At 31.0% G+C, this 16165-nt stretch overlaps 1 protein-coding gene across 2 annotated transcripts in view; it reads left to right on the forward strand.

Annotated features, from left to right (window-relative positions):
* Nucleotides 1–16165, forward strand: part of LOC139493449 (growth hormone secretagogue receptor type 1-like) — a 321528-nt gene that overhangs the window by 171871 nt on the left and 133492 nt on the right. For both annotated transcript variants that reach the window (XM_071281851.1, XM_071281853.1), the window contains one exon: nucleotides 11403–11447. The gene's annotated coding sequence lies outside the window, so the exon portion shown is untranslated. The remainder of the gene's footprint in view (nucleotides 1–11402; nucleotides 11448–16165) is intronic.

The following is a 16165-nucleotide window of genomic DNA, read 5'->3' on the forward strand; positions in this document are numbered from 1 at the left end:
TTACACAGTTTCCCTCCATTTATCTGTATGTTGTCTATAATGTGCTTTCGTCATCATTAATAAGTATTTTAACTGTTCATTGATAAACAAATCAAATATACGAATCGATTTCGTTTTTAATAGATCTTTAGATTTTTCATTCGGGATTGTTGTCTTCGCCGTTACCTATTGAAATGACATTGATATACGTAATTTCACTTGCCAGGTTTTTTTTTGTTTTGTGTTTTGTTTTAACAAACTAAAAAATTGGAAATATAAACAGCAAAAACGGTTAATTCGTAGGTATTCTAGTTTTACAGCAGAATTTATTCGAAACAATTTACCATAAAAGGCTTGGTTTCGGTTCCCTATTGTCAGCTATTGCTCTGTTATGCATTGTTCAAATATCGTAACTTTCTATCTTTACCCATGCCCGTATTAATGTTTTGAATTTCGATGAACGTTATCTTTGTACTACTGGTACATTATTAAGTAATAAATTTCGTAACATCATATTAAACCTCTGCCAAATCATTTCAATGTAAACAAAGGTTGTTTTTTTTAAGTTTTGGCTGTACCCGTAAAACACGTATTGCAAAACGGGAGAGTAAATCTAAATTTTCATGATGTTCTTTATTTAACCAATAAGTTTAGATACGATCCAAAACAAATTATCTATCATTTAAATAGACTTATTTTAAATGCTAATTATAAACCAATTTAGCACTGTAAATATATCCCAAAATATTGTTTTAAATGATATCAATATCGATTGTTGTGATACATAAATCAAACATAACTGTGTGTGATTGCAGTACAACTATGAATACTCATGGTCATACATTCTGTTGATAACTTTAGTTTTGACATTGCACAATATCATTGACTGTTAACGATGTCTTTTCGTTAAAGTCACTAGATTTTTCAATAAATTGTCCTTGGCGGTCTGTTGTCTTTAAAAAGAAGTTGCAAGTACTTTTAGATATGTACTTTGTGTCTTTATTATTTTTGTTAGTTGTTGCGCAGTGTATCAATCTGATCACTGAAGTAATTGTCAGCTGGTTTTAATACTTTGTTCTTATATTGTTGTATAACATCCTTGTCTTAAGTAATGAGAAAGGATTGGCTTGCGAAAACATGTTAAACCACAATACATTCTATATATAATTGTGTAAAGTCAGGAGCATGTAATTGCGTTGTTAGGGAGATTAGGGATCTGCTAATAGTTTATTGCAGCAACATTCTGTATGTTCCTACCCCTAGTCAAGAATCAGTGATTATCGTTAGTTTCTGTTTATCACATAGGTTTCATTTGTAGTTGTTTGGCTGAATTATATTGTTAGTTTTCTCATGTGCATTGTTTTAAATTTGCCATTGTAGAGCCTTTCGGAGCTAGTATTTTGAATGGGTGTTGCTAATTGTTGAAGGCCTTATGGTATCACCCTTATTCCACATTTTAGTTTTTATAAAATGTGATGAAGGTCGACATACGGTGACAAAAAATCGATTTCTTCCGAATATTTGGCGTCTAGTTGGTACTCGTCTAATTTTTGTATCTCATTTTGCTTTTAAACTTATGTTTTGATTGAGTGCAAGCACAAACCATTTTCATAGTTTAAACCCTTTTTTATCTGAAGTTAACTTGAGCTTTCAAAAATTCTTTTGTTTTTGTACTAAAAATGATTTATAGGATTTAAAAAGGTAGGATGATTTAGATATGCTTCATAGTAAAATTATTTGATAACACTAACCTCGTTTAATGATTTTTAACCTTGCTCTGCTATCAATTTCGTAAAACTGAAGATAATCATTTAACAAACTAAGACATAATTGTGAATATCATCGAGGAAGTGACATAATGATAGTTTCAGTCAATGCTCTTGCAAGATAACATTTATATTAGAGTACAGCTAACTCAGGGTGTTTTGCAGATTGTCTAAGTTATATCTCTTTTTTTCTTAAAGTGCCTCTTTGTTTAAACGTAGAATAAACCAACTGAAATTCTTTCGTAGCAAGCTTCATGATAACGACGAGACTGCAGTGCCAGCAGTGTGAATTAGATTGAACAGATTCACGAATTAAGTAAATCAAATTTAGATAGATGATGCTGTTTTGTAATTGCGATGGTAGCTGCAATTTATATTGTCTTATCGAATAATGTCTTGTAATTATTACCAACATGACTCTATCATTTATCAGGTAATTTCTGATGGATATGAACTTTAAGGAACACTTTCAATTATGACAGCCCGCCATTTTTTTTTTATTATTTCTTTCATTTAAGAAGGAAATGCCATATTCTTCATGTTCAAATCATTTCTACAGGCAAAGGATTATAATTCTTAAAAATAGGGTATGTTTCTGAAAAAAATACCTTTATTTGGGGGGTGTCCCACACACATGTCTCTCATAGTAATTTGAGGACGAATAGTATATTCAATTTTATGATTTTTGTTTAATTATTGGATAATCTTGAAGTAAAATTTGTTAATTCTTTTATTTTTAAAGAAAGTCAATAAAAGTTCGACTGTCAATAAGAACAGCTTTCTGATCATACTTTAGAAAAATTCTGTTTCTTGTGTACATTTTCACTGCAAGGCATATTTTTGATGGAATGTAAACCTAAAAAATACAAACATGTACTATGTCGATAACAAAAACCATGTTACGAACTGGTCATCATATATGATGTCACCGTATAACTAAAATAATTTTTATCAAATCGTGCTTGATCTAATGTTTTTGCTATCTTTGGAACATTTTAATGTAGATTCATGATATACCGCCATTTTGGATTGTACAACCGCAGTACACAATAGGTCGAGTTATTGGCCGAAATGTGCAAATATGGAGACAGATTAGCAATTTCTTGTTTAGACTGCTTATTTATATAAAGAAAACTTGGTGTTTAATTGTATTTTACAAAATATTTAAACAAATCGCCGATTTTGTGTTTTTAGAATCTTTTTTTTTCAACTAAGCAATTTAATGTGAGATAAATCCGTTACGAACAGTGCATAAAAACGTTATAGCGGTTAATATGGCTGATATATAGCTGCATTGTATGCATATATAGTCAAAGTCGTTTCAATTAAGATCTTCTTCATGTCTGAAATAGATTATTACGATACTGTTGAGATTGGAATGCTGGAGAAGGATTTACTACAAATGAAAAGCGTATCTTTACAGAACAATAACTGTTTATTTATCTTTTCATGTTAGACGAGTAAAGACTTGTGAATTTAAACAAGACACGTTTCCCTAGAACCTCACTCGCAAGTCACGAAATAATTACTAAGTAAAAATTGTAACAAATATACACATCGAAAATCTATCTAAAGCATACGCTGTCCTACATTTTTCAAATACTGCAATTTCGGACACGTGTTTAATCTATCAAACCTGTTAAAGCCTCACAGTCCTATTTATTTACTTTTTCTTTCTATTCTGAAAGCTTTCTTGGAAATGAGAGTGTTGGGTCTATCTCGCTTTTACGACGTGCAAAACCTCAGCTTTATATAAGTAGGATTCAGTTTCAAAGTAACGATGCCTCTCAGGATATATAATCTCACATTCATTACCAGATATTATATCTTGGACTGTATTCAACGTAGCATCATATTCGCATTAAATCAATCTGTGTTTATTTTTCTGTATTACTGATATTCTGCCAACAGCATGCATATCAGTCCGTAGCTTCAAACTACCAATGTCTTGTAAAATGTATATTTATCAGATTTACTGATTTCGGTTGAGGCATTTGAAGATACTACAATGTTTAATAGCATTAATTAAAAATATGACATGAATTCCAGCTTATATTATATACTGAGTGCCAATAAAAACGCTACACTTGGTTTTTCAAAAATAAAATTTATATTATAAATGACAATCTTTTAAACTAAATTGTTCTTGAAAAATAACAATTTTAACAATAGATCGAAATCAAACAAATATGTTTCATTGTCATCTTTCGGGCGCAATAGGTAAAGGAAACGTCCAATGTCGAATCATCAACTCACAGTCCTAACAAAAAATGTTACAACCCCGTGGTGCAGCGCAATCTCGACAGCGCCGTGGAATTGATCATCCTGGACATTTAATGTGATCCCGAGAAATGTTATTCCGCTTGTCCCGCAAACCAAAGCTGACTTTAACCACCACTAACGGTTTTGGTACATAATGAATGATTTTTGGTCTACAAAATTCGATGTTTACGCCAGACGGCCTTTTAAATTGAAGAATATGGTGCTCTTTACCAATTTCTGCGCAAATGGTTCTTTACTGAAATTGTTCCAAAGGTTCTACCGTGACCAATAATGAACTCGAGTGATCTTTGGACAGCCATCAGAGTCAATATCGGATATGTTAAAGACCAAATGTATCGGTCTTGCTAAGCGTTTCTTGATTTTTGTACCCCGGGATGTGGCTTATCATTAAATGATCCATTTGGTTGAGTTTGTGGATGATTTGGATTATTGTAGAGGTTACAACTTCAGTCTTCTCGCAATTGAATGCTGTGAAAGGCTTCAGTTGATCATGCCCAAAACTGCATGTCGCTGGTTGTCAGAAAGTTCTAGCATTTACTCAGAAGTTTATTGCAATTTCTTAACAATAAGGGCGGGAAAATTCATGACATAAACCAAGCTTTAAATAAAACAAATCGTGAAAATGGTGCGTATGATGAAAAGAGGTGAACTCGGTTTATGTCCGTTCAAAATTACTCTTACTTCGCATTTGTTCCTAAAATCACTCAATCGTAAAGTTGTCGACAATTGTCTTAAAACTCATTTTCAACCAACTATACAAAGTTATCATATAAATAAAATAAAAATTATCTGATTTTTTCGAAAAACAAAAGTTTTGCGTTTTCATTGGCACTCGGTATATAAGCTTACAATAAAGGATACCTGGAATATGATTTATATACAAGACGTGTATTTAGGGTCCTCTTATATAATCAGTAATATAAAGTCAGAACAAAAAACTACCATTTTGAGAAGACTTTTCAAAGGTATCATTGCGATTAATACTCACTAAACATGAAACATTTTTAAAATGATGTTGCATTATTCTTTACTACTTTGAGCATTAACGTATTTAAATGTCGATTAAAAAACAACACTAGTATCTTGACTTACGTTATCATATAGATATTGAAGTGGATAATACGTTCAATTTTTTACATCAATAGGACGATACCTCTGCTGGTGGACTATCAGTCCCAGAGGGTATTATCAGCTCAGCAGTCAGTGCTTCGGTACTGACATAATTTAACACACTTTACTAAAATTGTCCGTTTATAAATTTTGAATTTATTATGAAACTAAGGTTTCAACTCCCTCAGGCAAAGGTGGCTTTAGATGAATTTGGCCATTTATTTTAGGTATTTTTGACATATAGCTCTTCAACGATTTCCGGTAATTATACATCTTTGGATTTCAAATATTTGGCTTTGAGCGTTCCTGATGAAGGTAAATGCAGAAAATCGCTTCGGACACAAGAAATTATTAAACGTGTTGTTTTCAATTTTTGTCAGTGTTATTAAGACTACATATCTGTTGGTTTTATCAGATTGTGTAAGACTGTATCTGCCGCACTGCTAAGACAAAGTATACGTAATTGGGCAGTTTTACAAATTTAATTGAAATTGTGCACGCAATTACAACTTTTTTAACCGCATCTGAAAATGAAAAACTGATGGATGTAGCATTCACACTAATCTATCAAGTATACAATCAATTACAAATTATGAAATAGATCTAAAAAAAAATATAGGATGTACATACAATGCGAAACTTGGAGCTAGGTAAAGCAAGATATTAGTAAGAGGAACTCAATCATTAACGTTCCTAGAAAACAGGACTAGAAATGTCTCCTTAATGTGATTGTAAATAAGAAGTTACTACAACCTTATAAGGATTAAGCTGAAAGCGTTGAACGTCGACTTAATGATAGCGTGTTCATGACGCTATGGAAACCGATTCTCAGTTTTTCTTCCCTAGAGTTGTCGCATTCGACAAATGTTATCAACTGGGTTTCAACCTATTCAAGATTATGCATACGGCTTTTAATAATGAGTTATCTGTATTTTATCATTATCACAATATCAACTTTAGATTTCTTAATCGCGTAGAAATATTTGTCAATATTATGCATAAATACAAGGTTGACCATATAAGATAACACAGCGGTATACAAACAAGGATATATGGTGACTACGAATTTATTGACAAAAAACCAAGGACGAAAAACTATTGATCTTCAACAATGAGCAAAACCTATAAGTTTATATGCTTTACAGGCCTGATCAAAACAAATATTTAGAGATCAGCGATATCGAATGGACAACAGTCTACTGGTTAGTGATATACAGCTAAAGAATTTGGCATCAGTGAACATCTTAGTGAAGTTCTATGCATAATACTGAGTGTCTCGCAATTTAAATTTTATAATTGGTTGAACGTAAAATTAGAAACAATTATTATTTTTTGTCATATCATTATGCTAGATAAAGGCGAACTTAGATCCATATATATAACTTAAATTTACGTTGAACCACTAGAGTTGAGATAATTAAACATTTGGATAAGTAGTTGATTAACTAAAAAAAGATTTATAAAGTTCTTCGTTTTCTACGTTCTATAAAAAAAAACATCAATGGACTTTATTTCCGTAAAATAAATACACGCAACTCGACTTGACGATCAGTTATTTTTGTTATAAAATGACGAATGCAGGAAATTAACTGCTTATCCAAAATAAAACTCTCTGACATAAATAAAACATTCTTGAAAGATTGAAGCGTAGTCGTTTGGGTCTGACCTTTCAACAGATATGAAGCTTAGTAGTGTTCTAACCGTTAAGATATCTGAGTGTACTTTTACAAACCAAAACGAAATAGTAACATATTTCCCAGGTTCGATATTGACAAATTTATTATTAATCATTTTCCTAAAGGTAGACACTGAAGAAAATAAATGTTCTAAAGAGCAATGGTTTTAATTTACGAAGGAAATATTTATTATTGAAACCACTATCAGACAACCCATAGAACTTATCGCTCTATGGGAATCTGCTACTACATTGACCCGACCTTTTGACGTACTATCTTCGTTATACAGCAACGTTTGCTTTGTGAAGCTAATCAATGCAATCGTTAGACGTTAACTTTTGTATTGGACCCTGTGGTGTGTAGGTATGAAGTCCAAACAGAGATAACAATTTTTAAAATCTCCAGCGTCGTAAAAAAAAATTAACCCTTTTTGTCGAGTTAAATAATGTTAATACAGTGTTGAATTTAATGACTCCACATATAAATCCTTATACTTTTGAGAATCCTTTTACTTTAAAATATCCTCATTGCAGTGAGTTTTTGAGTCTCATATATATAAGTCAACTTGACATCACTGTCGAAATAAGTTAGTCTGCTTCATATCATAACCTTGTTTTTCAATATTGATATATATATTGCAGTCAACCAGAATCAATGACAAGCGTGCAATTGACAACATCTTATTATTAAACAATAAAGACCCTCTGATATATCGTATAGTGTTGCGATTCGCTCGTGTTTTTTTTTCTCTCACAAAATACAGACTTAAAAGGGGGCGATAGATACAATAGGGACATCCAAACTCATAAATCGAAAATAAACTGACAACGCCATGTCTCAAAGATAAAAAGACAAACAGACAAATAATAGTACAAAAGACACAACATAGAAAAACATAGACAAACTGCTCCAATAGGGTTACAAAATATAAACGACGAAAATCGACTCTCCATAAGTATTACGGTCACAATCAATAATTGTTTGATTGATATGATGTGTTTCTATGATTTGTAGTGTCTTATTTGAATTATGAGATTTAAACTTTAGTTAACTACTGTTTTCTTAACTTGAAGTTGTTGTGAATCTATGTATCCTAGGGGCGAAGTGAATAAGATGTTGAAACTTTGAAACTCCAAAAATCTGTTAGATTACATTTGACTTTTCTATCTTATTCACTAAAAGACAAATCAATTTAGTTCTGGTTCAAACACAATATAACTGAAACGTACTTTATCGATACATCGACATCACGATAAACTCATTCATTTCATCGGATTTGAAATAAAGGTTACAACAGACAAAGTTAAGTCTGCCTCAAATTTGGACGTGCAATTAACATTTGACAATGTAGGTCTATACAAACAAAATCTACGGCAAAATAGATATTTACAGCTCCTAAATTGTGAACTTTCCATTTATCTGTAACATCATTCCAGCTACGCCATATGCATTGAGTATATATCATGTACATCTCATAGTTAATTGACACTATATCCTGTAGGTTGTATTCATTATCTTTATTTGCTTAATTTAACAGGTCTGCGTACAAGATTTTTACGGATATTATCATCATATCACTGAATGTTATTTAATATCTGTTCATAATTTCACTGATCGTTATTTAATATCTGTTCATAAGTGACAACGGATAAGTTAAATTATCACCTGTTGTCTTCAGTATTTCCCCGACTCTACCCTCCGTTATACTGAATCGATATTTATCATATATTCAGAAGTAAATACAGTACGTAGTTTTGAATATTTGATAAATAGCACCCTTTATCCTACCCTTTATCATACCCTTTATCACACCCATACCCTTTATTACACCCTTTATCACACCCCGAATCGTTTTAATTTATGCAAGCCTCTCAAGAAATATTTTTTCACAAAATGGGTCCTAAATGAACGGTTATTAGGGCGTGACGCAATTTATTCAATGACGACACAAACGTAGAGTTTTATGGCATATGCAATGCATTAGATAAAAAACTCAATGAAATACCAAACAAAACACACAAAAAAAAACACACAATAAACAAAATATTTTTAAAATAATAGCACGCATATTGTAAGGTATCCCCGGTGCTTCGGATGATTAATTGGGCAGTTCTTTTAAAGCTTTTAAAACAAGACGAAGTAGAACTGAAGTTAACCCGGGTGCATATATACTCTCCTGTTGGAATATATGATAAAGCGTATAAAACTCGACCAATATAATCCCTCGGGCTTAAAGGCCCTCGGGCTGATATTGTTATCTCGGTATGATATGGCATAAGATATGGTTTTTGCCTTGTATTATTCTCTATGTTATGTACCCTCTGTTATTCTTTATTCAACTGCACCCTCCAAAATCCCTCACACTAGTGTACTCTTTAATGCATTGAATAAGTAGAGCAGCTAATGATTATCGTTTTAGAAATCTACATGCTTTTATTTTGTCAGAAGATGTCCCCCTTTGTAATAGATAAACGTAATATCTATCATGTAGTTATATAATCATGTAAATAACATAAAAAAAAGTATCATTAAAACCAAAATATTTCCTGATTGCAAGTTTATGATGAATATGTTATATACAAGTTTTTTTTATATATGATCAACTCTATCAGAATTGTGGTCGAAGTTTCTTTATGTTTGAAATTGATACATGATATACAGATTCAAACATCGGTTATTCTTATAGTAAATTGGTTTCTCTGATTAATCGAAATAAAAGGTCTATTTGAAAACTATTGCATTTAAATATTCTAAAGATGCGGAATGCATTTAGTCATATCATATTATCCGCACACTTTCGAACATGCTTTCAAAATTGTCTTATGAGTAATTTCAGAAAATACTGCTATGTCTTCGTCTAAAGAAATGCACATATAAATCATTCAATGATCAAATCTATAAATGCAGGTATTTTGTTAGAAAAACTGAGATTCATGCTTTTAAAATAAAAAAAAAAACAAAGTCCATAACTGGGGAATAGTAACTGATATAAAGAACCAAAGCGTTTGAAAGTTATAAATACATACAGTTTTTAATAACCTTCTATTGAATTTAATTTGGGTCGATATTTTTCTCATAACGAGTGTCGAATTAAGTTGAGAGCCCTTTTTGTGAACTTTTGTCAGGATATTTATGCTGTTTTGTCTCTTTTATAGTATCGTTTTTCGAATAGATATAAGAAGATTTAGTGTGAGTGCAAATCGTGCAATTTTCCTTTCAAGTTACAATTTGTAAAAGTAAACCGTAATATGTTAAAGTCGGTCTTCAACACAGATCGTCTTGCTCATATTATTACAGAATGTTTAGTAGTTATCACTAAAGTTTATATGAGATCAAATTACATGATTTCGGAATTTACTTGATTGATATCCACTCTTTATTTCGTGTATTATCTTCATTTTGGTGACTTTGGTTTAAAGTTTATCACTACCGGGGGATGCTATTGTTTTATCCATATCCTTTCTGTTGTAGTATTTTCAAACACGCATAACTTTGCTTTTTATGCATTTTTTGGAGACGATTGGTCATTTGTGTATTTTATCAAACGCAGCATTAGTTGTTATGCTATTGTCAGAATGGCGAACAAATAGTGGTATTGAATTTCAAATAATAACATGTGTTTGCTTATTGACAAACTCTTATATGAGATGCAATTAAATAGATATGTTCTGTTCAGACGTTTATTTGACGCTATTACCCCACTCCTAAAACGCAAAAAACAAACACTTGTTTAACATCTAAAGTATTAAAGATCTGGTAAGGTTATTTTTCATCTTCATAAAACCAACGAGTTCTAACGTTCTTTACAAATCTAAACGACTACTCATTAGGTATATAATTTAAAAGGAGTAGGTCCGGTAGGGGCCGATTTTGGCCTCAAATTTCAAGTTCATCTGACGAAAGATTTTATAAACTTTTTAAACACTTAAGTTTTAATTTCATTTGATTCAATAAGTTTATGGGAAAGATATTAACTGATTAACTCATTAAAAACGCTCCGATTTTATATTTTGGGGCCAAAATGGGGCCTTACTGAACCTACTCCTTAAACCGACAAACTTTCGACTTTTACTTCTATAAGAAATACCCTGTGTTACTATCGTTATGGAAGTTGTTATGAAGTAGACTGTATGTATATATGGTGGATGTGTTTTTGTAGCAGTTCTGTGGTTCTGTTAATTCGTTGGGTTTTTTTTTTCACTTGTAGTTTTTGTTTTTCCTCGGATATAGTGTGTGACCCGATTTGCTTTATCGCTTAATCGATTACTGACTTTATAAAAACGGTATACTACCATTGCCTTTATTTACTAACATTTTCCTTTCGGGTAATATATGTGTTAACACAAATATAATCTATGTATAGTTGTTTAAATAAAGGCAGCAGTAGTATACCGCAGTTCGAAATTTATAAATCGATTCAGATAAAAAAAAAATCCGGGTTACAAACTAAAACTGAGGGAAACACATCAAATATAAGAGGAGAACTACGACACAACTGAAACACAACACTAAAATCTAACACATGTACAAAAACGAACTATAATATAACAATGGCCATGTATAAACGTATATCTAAATTTCATTTCAGATTTGTGCCAATGTATCAGCATTGCATTGAAGATGTGATAAATTGGTAAGTTAATAACAATGTAAACTTTTTCTATCAAATTTTCAAGTTAATAATTGTAACACATTTGTAAAAGATAATACAGGCTGTAACATTCAAGACTGATTCCTGAAATTTTACAAAATTTATTAATTTACTGTCACATGTCTCACTATAATTTTAAATGAGCTGTCATAAAAATATCAATAAATATCGCTCTACATGTCTCAGGCAACGATGGTGTGTCATAGTCTGTGAAAAATAGTATGATGTTATGAAGACACTGTGGATGTAGGAATTCATTTTGTAATTTTTTTTATTTGAAAGTACCAAATAAAACATAATGTATGTATTTAACTTAGACATATAATATGGTAAGTATTCAACATATTCTGAGCTTGCATGTACAAATTACAGCATATGCTATGTTTGAAAGAAGTTATTTCTTTACAGTAATGTCATTAATTCTGGAAATTTTTTTAACAAAAACAGGCAGTCTTTCCATGAAGATAGTTATTTAAACAATGCATAACACTTTGTTTAGGATGCGGTCAAAATTCTTTTGTTGTATTGTTATGGATAACGATTTGAACATGTATGTCTCTCGATTAAATTCAAATATTGCTTCATTTTGAAAGTTTATTTGTTTATTGACACATTCTTAATAATAATTAACAAACTAATATCTATTGATATTCTATCAGGACTTTCCCAAACCAGAAACCTTGACCGGGCATAACCTAACAACTTGTGATCTAGTTTCTGATTAATTTGACTGTGAATTGGAATATATTGCTCAAAATGATTAATGTAAGGTGATTGTGAGAACGTGTATGGGTTCATCAGACGGTTTTAAGTTCTCATGAGTTTTGTTATAATGACACTTTGTTTCTCGTATTTCAGTAAGACTTGTTTTTACTGTCAAGATACAAGAAAAAATAGGATAACATTGTTATTGGATAGGCATTTTAAATTAAAACTTAATTATATTGGGTGATTGTAACGCATTATTATGGAGTGTATGGGTAAGAACTTTGGTTGAAGGGTTGGGTCCAATACCTACAAATGATATATTTTATATGAATAAAATCGACATCGACTTTTAAATAAAAATGTGTTACCCATTTTAATCACTTGTGCTTTGTTATCCTTAAAAATTTGTAACTGGTATAATACAATAACAATCAAAACCAAGCAGTAAACAAAGAATCACAAAACCAAAGGACATTTACATTTTAAAATTTCAGACTACAGATATGAATATTTAAAACGTCATTATGCCGAGTATGAACAGACAAAGGCAGGACTGAAAACTGCGGAAATTATTTGTTATCTTCAGATTTGTGGAATTTTATTAAACAGTTTCAGTTTCAGACAAGTCGTGACCCTACAAAACACTTTAATTTAATTATTTTAGTATAAGATTGGACAAACATCTATCAAAGATTCGAACAGAAACTGAAACTTATGTTTTTTTACCGGTGTTTGAACTTTTCTTCTGGACTATTCTACTTCGGAATCCTTCATACATATCAAATTGATAATTCATATGGAGTTGTGTACTATGTACAAAAATAAGGAAACAAGATATGTACGTTTTTTTAAAGCAGTTGTAACTTCGGTAAATGTTTAACGATCAATCTCCATTAACTCGTTAAAGATCATGGTCACAGCCATTAGATAAATTAATTAAAAGATGATACATGTACACTATAATAATCAAAAAACTGAACTGACACAAAATCGTAATAACAGAGACAAACATCATACAATTTTCCACTTGCATTTTGATATTATTTTTGACATGTCGTAGAAATAAATAAGGAAATGTGAAAGTATTGCAAATACGACAAATTTCTATGAAATAATGACAAGGATATTAATAACTATTTATCATTGTATGGCATTGGAATTTGTTTTAAGGTTTGTTGTAACAAAACCAGTTTCAATATGACGGATACTTATATACATTTGTAATTAGAAAAATACAGAATGAATTGTTGTAACATATTGCATATTTCTGACAGTTCGAGAGATGATCAAATTAATTTGAAATACCATATACCCGTTTAATATATGTTATTTTAAAAAAGGTAATTTGTTAAATTGAGAGTACATCTCGTGTGATTTTGTTTTTATTCTATTATTGTTTTTTTTTGTAAGATATTGTTTCAAATCTAGATATCACCGTCAAGATCTAAATTACAGTCTATTTTTGCTGTTATTTGAGTTAATTTTAACTACTTGAATTTAAATCATAAGAGAGAATTTATAAGCAAGAAATACATAAAAGAGGGACAAAAAATACCAAAGGGACATTCAAATGCATAAGTCAATAATTAACAGACTATGTGATATAATAGAGTGATGGGTTCTTACTTTTAAATCTATTTTTATCATAAAATAAAGAAGAGAAAGTAACTTTAAAAACCAATAATTTGGAAAATTTAATAAAAGTGCTAAAATGATCATGGAAAAAGAATATACACATGTATGCTTTTTGAATAATTGCAAGCTTCTAAGGCATTTGTTTCTGGTAGAGAGTGTTCTTTTGATACTCGTACACGATTAATATACCCTTCGATAACTTACTTGTACCAGTCTACCTCGGGAAAAAAGGAAAAATCACAAAAATACTAAACTTCGAGGAACATTTTAAAACTGAAAGTCCCTAATCATTGTATTATCCGGTTGTTAAAAAGAAGCGCACCGATAACAAATATAATATAACAAAATATATACGATGTCATGGCAACAAAACGTAAAATGACATACAAGTCCAAAACACTGCTAGTAACTCTCAATCCACCGTAATACGACTAAACCTTAAATTCCCAAGGATGATATCGGATATTCTGGATGGTTGAACACATGTGTCACACTGTATGTTGTGCATAGTGGGTACATATTCAATTAAAAGTCTCATTGGCGAGAACATTTTCAATGGAAAGCGGTGGGAGTAATGTAACGACAATCGGAATGCTACCGTGGCCAGCTGTGACACCGATATAAAATAACGGTCAATCAACTTGTGGTGGTTAAAACTCTTCCTCACGGAACTCTTTGTTCTAAAGCGTCCTTTTATGCTTCAATACTTCGCCAAGGAAATAAACTAGGAAAAATATGCTACACATGCAACTGCTACTTAAATGTTGCAATGTATATATATATAGAGAGAGAGAAGGTCCACAATTGAGAATCAAACAGCATCATGTTCTAAAAATTTGTTAAGATATGAGGCACAATAATTTGGTTAATGTTTGGTACATGGATTTTGTATGATGTAGCACTCCGATTGATAAACAATTGTGTGCATAGTGCATAAACATCATAATCACTTTGATTTTGACTTTTGGCCCCCATGATTGTAGAATCCTGTCTGTTGCGAGATTGGTATATCAAAATTACGTTTTTTTTAACATTGATATTAACAGTAAGAACTAGCATGTATGTCCGACTATGTGACAGCTGTAGTTATTCCTTCTGAGAAGGTCATCAAAACAGGTATATTTTATTTATCAAAATATATTAACAAAAGAACAACTATCCAAGATTACAGTCAGGTCTATATCACACGTCCTCCAAATGCAACAAATAGGGAATTTAAAAAAACAAAAAAACAAGCACATTGATGATATTAGATTCAGGCAAGTTTTTTTTCTTTTAGAGTAGCTATATTACAAGAGAAGTTTTTTATGTCCTTAGAGCTAAAGATTTTTGAAGAAGCAGGTCATTCTTATAATGAAAAACATCTACTTATTCTTTGAGTTTGTCTTTAATTTTCTACAATTTATCACAGTTAAGGTGGTACCCAACACTTTCACTAAAATTAATTTGGCTCATTTAATTTTCATAAAATTTTGGCAAAGCATTCACTTCGACCCTTTGACAAAAACATAAAAAATTAAAAAATTTCAACCAACCATTTTATCAGAAAAATTACATTGGTTACAAAGCAGTTTGAAAAGCACTAGTTTTGATCATTGAGTAGCTTAATATTCCCTTAACAACACAACGTGATTAAACGTTTAGCTGACTTTACAGAATTATCTCTCTGTGGTGTTATGTACCACCTTAATAACCAAACGGAGTAGACATCTGTCTAAATTTCATTTAATAGAAACACAAGTTATAACATTTACCGTAACCTTCACGATAGTGCTGTTTTAAATAATCAAGACATTTTAATAATAACAAGACTATTTACCGAAGGGAAACAAATTAAAATAAATTTAATTTAAACTGCAATAATTGTCTTTTGCTATTTATTGGTATTTCAATTTCACAGTGGCTGCTCTATACAAAATTGTAAAGGCAAGAGCCCATAGTTCGTTTACTATGGTTCATTTTTCGGTTACGGTAGTTTTGCCTATCCTGTTGATGTGTCCATTGATAAATTGTCTTATATGCCCGTCTGCCTGTAGGAACGAAGTAATTTTGAATGAACGTAATATTTGAATATTTGGTAAAATATTTAAAAAAAGAGATTACGTTACCACAATTTATTCAACTTTTTTATTTAATTCTTTCATTGATACGAATAATCATTTTCGGAGTATGTAGCTGTAGAAATCTCGAGAAAAAAATTGGATATAACATACTAATTAATATTTAAAACTTGATGTGTTTACAGACTCAATGAATGTGTAAACTTATTTTTCAAAGACTATGAATTTAAAGTTGAAGTATGACCTTTACGTGGTGTTTCTTTCAGTACCACCGATTGATAAATAACAAACTATGCC

The sequence above is a fragment of the Mytilus edulis genome, chromosome 10, assembly GCF_963676685.1.
Source record: "Mytilus edulis chromosome 10, xbMytEdul2.2, whole genome shotgun sequence".
NCBI classification, from domain to species: Eukaryota; Metazoa; Mollusca; class Bivalvia; order Mytilida; family Mytilidae; genus Mytilus; species Mytilus edulis.